A 6,037-nucleotide genomic window follows, 5' to 3' on the forward strand; every position below is an offset into this window, starting at 1 on the left:
CTTGATGTCCCCCTTGCCCGAAATGGGAACAAGAGAGCCATCAGCAATGGACACTCTATCTCGGCCAGAGGACAAGTGATAAGAAGTGAACAAAGATGGCAAGCTAGTCATATGGTCAGATGCACCTAAATCTATTACCCAGCAGTGGTCAGTATTACCTGGAGCTGAAGCATAGTAAGCTGAGGCTCGAGTACCTGAATGTGCAAATGCAGATGTGGCAGGAGCTGATGGTGACTGAGATGGCTGAGCTGAACTCCCAACTTCCTTTTCCAACTGTATGAGGGTAGCCCGAACAGCAGCTAAAGTCTCTAGGTATGTACCTGATGAGGATGTTGAATCAGTGTTCACGGCCACATGAGCATTATCCTTCTTATTTCTTAGTTTTGCTGGGACCAAGTGAGGATATAGCTTCCAACAAGTATCTTTTGTGTGCTTGGGTTTCTTGCAATGTTCACATACCAGATCCCGTTTATCTTCCTTCTTCCGGTCCCTTTCTAAGTCACCCCCTGGCTTAGGTTTAATAGTTGTCAAGGCTGGGAAAGAGGGTTGAGGCTGCATCATGACTTTCCTCCTGGTCTCTTCACTATGCACCACCAGGGAGTATGCTTGAGAAAGGGTCACACTATCTCTTGTCAATATCTGTTGTCGCACAATGTCATAATCTGAATTCAAACCAGCTAGAAACTCAAATACCCTATTCGTCTCGACTTGCTTTCTGTGAGTCTGTGCATCTTTGAAACTCTCCCACTCAAGGGTCTCTAGATGGTCAATCTCATGCCACAAGGATTTCAAGGTAGAGAAGTAGACAGAAACTGGCTTCTCTCCTTGTTTAAGATTGTTCACCTCACACTTCAGTTCATAGGCTCTGGCAACATTAAGGGGTTGGGAATAGGTTTCTTTCACAACATCCCATATCTCTTTGGTTGTCTTTGCCCACAAGAAATTTCGACTGATATGTGGTTGCATAGAATTACACAGCCATGCCATAACCAAATAATTCTCTTGAACCCACTTGGTGTATGTTGGGTCCTCCTTGGAAGGTTCTTTCACATCTCCCAAGAGGTAACCCAGTTTTCCCCTTCCTCCAATAGCCATCATAGCTGATTGAGCCCACTCCAAGTAATTTGACCCATCAAATCTCATAGTTGTAATCTGAAACCTGGTTTCAGATACACCACCAAAACCGTTGTTTCCAAAACTACTTTCTCCCTGACCCTTAAACTCCATCTTTGATCAAAAATCAGTGGCTACAAACTGTTAGAGCCACTACTGTTGTACCAGGAAACAGAGTAAAACAAGCAGGTCTGAAATCTGATCTGAAACCAACACAAAACTGATCTGATCTGATATGATCTTATCCGAAATCTAATCTGAAAACAATCGCCTATCATAGTATATGCAAGAAATCAACTCAAATCTGATCTAAAATCAATCGGCATGCACAGTACCAAACAGCCTATCAATCTGAGATGCTATTTTCTGAAATCACTACTGTGGGGCCCACTGCTGCGAGAGCAAAATTAGGGTTTCAACTGTAGGTCTGAAATAAGTGCGCAATTGCACTCTCCAAACAGTCCGCACAAGTGGGACTTATCGTAGGGCAATATGAAACCCTAAAAACTAATCACCTCTGAGAGGGGGGGTTAGGCCCAACAGTGAAACCCTAGAAACGAACTTAAACACAGTTCGACAAGTCAAAACCTAGAAACAAACTGGAACACAGTTCGGCCCCTCCTTCTAGACAGGTTTAACCTATCTCAACTGATTGCAGTCTCTAAAACTCAATAAAAAAAAACTTACTTATGTACTTTCGGTTTACTATCTTCTAGGGTTACCTGAACCCTAACCTTCGCTGCTTCTTCCTGATTACCAACTCTTTGCAAGCCACGACAAGTCTTCAACTGCTGCGAACCTCTTCTGGTAATCTCCAAGATTCAGCCACCGAATACTTCTTCAAAACTTCCAGCCCTAGCTAGTTCTCATGTGGTCGGCTGGACTAGACACACATGAGAAGCCCTAGATAGGCTCTGATACCAAGTAGAAGATCAAGACTGTAATCAGTCTTGAATCCTAATAGGTTTTAGGTTTACAAAATAGAAGAAAAGTGAGAGAAAGAAGAGAGAATAGAAGAGGAACAAGAGAACACAAGTGGTTGAAAAGAGGAACAGATTCTAACAGATCTACCACCGCCACTTTCTTATTATTTATAGGTTATGTTTAGTACACAATGGAAAGGACACATCTGCCCTTAGTACTTACATAATAAATAAAGTAAATAAAGCTGAAATAAATAACAACTGAATTAACAAACTGACTCAAACTGACACTACTATAACTGAAACAAATAACTACACATGCTGTCCTACAAACACAGTGGGGACCACTGCAGTGGGGCCCACATCAGTGTTCTCTACAGTTCCTTCTTACCTTTCAAGATTTAGCTCCAATCTCTTTTCGGCTTTTATATATATACCGCAATAAAACTAATATCTCTAAAGTAGGAAGTTTAGGAATTTAGATAAAAATTTATTCATGGAAATTGGACCAAGGTGTTGTAGATCCTCAAACATTAAACAATTTTCTTTCCTACATGGTTGCCTTGATTCTCCACCCACATCTGAAGAAGACAACATGAGCACACTTCTTCTGAAGTGGTGCCAAAGCATGCTAGCATTCCTAATCATGGCCATCAAAGATGAGTTAAAGGAGCATTACTTATTTGGAAGGCACAAGTAGAAACATTAATACAATGATATTGATAACTGTAAAGTTGCAGAAAATATAACCACTATATTTTGAAATCAACATGATCACCATCAACACCAACATCACCATCACCATCACCATCAACTTTGGCATTTTTTGGCACAAGGTGGCCTCTCTGACTTGAATCCATGTTCTCATGCTTGGCAGCCCAAGATCTAACCATTAGACTATGTAATGGCCCATTGGCCCCTATTGGTGCATAGTAATGGCACAAATAAAATGAAATAAATCTAAACACAAGTAGTTTCGGGGTCAATGAATTTCAATGATGCTTACCTTCATAAAACTGTAGAAGGTCTTGTCTTTCCCTTCCCACAATCGCCAAGTCAATACATACTCTCTTGGATGGTAGTTTCCCAGCTCTCTTTTTCTTTTTCCTGAATAAATTTGGCATATGGAGAAGCTATGAAGTCATCCACCCACACATCCCTTGATAGAGTTAGCAGTACACATCTTATTGATGTATAGTTATAAAACAGATCCAAATGACAGGTTGCCAGTTTCAACTTTCAAGGACAAAACTAAAAAGTTTTCAAAAAAAACTAAAATAGATGCTATAATAATTTTAAAATTCCAGTAAGTTAATGGCAGGGGTAATTGAGAATTTTGAAATTTTCATAAGATCAATGGATCATGATATTCATCTCTAACAAAGGTAATGAAAAGTAATTTCAGTTTTTCATTGAGTTCTTACCTTCCAATCTCATCACCTACATTGCCACCACTTAATGCTTATAGTATTGTGGCAGCTACTATCTAAAGAGTCAATCTCATCCTCACCCATCTGAACCAAATTCCCTTGTTTTCTCCATGGTCTTTTTTAATTTCTTCTTGTTTTCCATCCAAGAACACTGGGGGGATGAAAATTGTGGATTCATATCCTCTCACTATTCTTTCTTTGAGCTATTGTTCATTTCAAAGGGATTAACATTATCTCCTTTATCATTTATTAACAAAATTGCTAATTTCATAGCTAGAATCATGGATATTTGGTAAATTAGATTTATTCCCCTTGATCAATTCCTAATCTCCACAAAACACATAGATTAAGACTGAATATCATATTTCATGAAATTTAAGTCAATGCACAGTTCATGACTCCAAAAATTTATTTTTGGCATTATACTTACATGCATAGAAAATTATGACTTTGGTTTGTTGATTTTACTTCAATTTGCAAAATTGCAGAGAAACTATGATATGACGCCTTTCTTTTTCCTTAAACCTTCTGAAGATTTAAAAAAGTGGTTGTAAATTGAGGTGGGAGTATGTGTTTGGATCTTTTTTCCATGAATTCAGGATGGCAAATAGAATGAGAACAAAAACTACCGAGTATAAGCTCATTAGATGAGTAGCTATTTCAATTATTAGTGGAGGGTCTTAGTTGACATGGCACTGAACATAGCTGAATGGTAGAACAGGATTGATGTAGCTGACAAGGCTAAGTTGAGGGGAGCAAAAGGACCTGGGTAGATATTTAGATTTCAGTAGGGCTACCAACTAAGTGGGAGGCTAGTGCCCATTATGTAAGATTTTCAGAATGATGGTTGTAGGTTCATACCTATGGTGTTTTTTGGGTTTCAAGGGCTAGAATGGAGGGATTAAGGACGCAATTGGGTTTAAAATAGAGAAACACAGATTTTGCTTGTTTGATATATGTGAAAGGACAATAAATTTGTAAGGGAAATTAAGTAATAATTGTGTTAAGCCTAAAAAAAAAGATAGCTTGGGCAGGAGGAAGAATGACAACGATTGCAGCTAGAAATGGTTAGAGACTTACATGCTATAAGCAAAGTACTTATGATACTGCTGTCTATTCCAGCACAGAAGCCATGGTATTTGCTATATACATGCCACGCCACAGGCACCTGCTCCAGGGCATGAATTTCAGACCACACAAAAAATGAAAAGCATAGCTAGAAAATGTAGCTTTAACTTTGATGAAATGTAGATGGATGATATGGATGATTAAAGTAGCAAACATACACATTGGAAAGACCCAAAGGTCAGTTGCATTTGTTCATCAGAATATCTGTTTACACTACATCATCTAATATGAACTGAGAAATACAGTGTGGTACAACTGAAAAGGCCATGGAGGGGTGTGTAGAACTGAAATATGATGGCTTGCTGCAAAATCCATGTACTATTGGTAATTAGTAAGGTAATTAGCAAGGCAACTCGCCAAGGAGGCTTCAAAGGAGCTCCTGACAGAAGATTGACGATCATAAGAGCATTCTCTTCCACAATCACAGAGGATGGCCTTAAGTAAAGGTAATTTGATATGGATTCGAATCATAATATCATACCACAAACACCAAATTATAAGAAAAGACTTGTAAACTCCATGATAACATTCAGAAATTAGATTAACATTAGAGGAAACTTACATCTATCAAAAAAAAAAACATTAGAGGAAACTTACCTGAAAGGCAGATACTATATTATAAGTATGGCCTTGAAAATGACCAGGCTGCATCAAAAAGAAATACAAAAAATAAATAATAATAGTAAAAACTCAACAAAACAACTAGCTGGGCATGGAAACAAGACAAAATGATTTAAAAATTCTTCCCAAGATTGATATTTGCAAATTTCAATAATTCCAAAAAGACAGCCATGTCATTGCTATTACAGAATGCTTTAACAAATATATATTCATCAATTTTCAGGTTTAAAGCATTAGCAGTTAGTATGATTCAACCATTGATATCAAGTGATTTATTTTAATTTTAAATACTATTAAATTCACTTGAAAGTGGTTAAAAATTTGGGGAACAAATACTTAGTTCAAGAGAGCTTTGATACAATATAAAAGAAGGGTAAATCATCTTTTGATTCCTCAAATTAAGGCTTGAAGATACAGGGAAACAAATCCTAGAATATTGTATCTAAAACAACCTTAAAGCCTTGAACACTTGAAAAACTAGCTTCTTATTTACGACAAATGCAAAACACAAGACAGTCAACTAAAAATTCTGGTCATACCAAAATGTAATTGAAGTTAATAATTCTGAGTTGCTCATGCATGTGAGTAAAAGTAGTAGAAATAAATGTAAAAGGGGGGAAACTTATCTATTTGCACTCATAATAAATCTGTTCTCAAATTCTTTGGTTTATCCTGTACAGCATCAAATTTAGGTTCCTATCTTCTTAGAACTGCAAAGGTTAGAGCCTGTAGATAGCAGCAGCAGTTTACACATGACACCTGGTTCGGATATCTCCCAACAATGCATATCCTTGCAAATGATTGAACATCACCTCATAAAAG

Source organism: Nelumbo nucifera, chromosome 3, assembly GCF_055504915.1.
Source record: "Nelumbo nucifera cultivar China Antique chromosome 3, China Antique-T2T, whole genome shotgun sequence".
In the NCBI taxonomy this organism is placed as follows: Eukaryota; Viridiplantae; Streptophyta; class Magnoliopsida; order Proteales; family Nelumbonaceae; genus Nelumbo; species Nelumbo nucifera.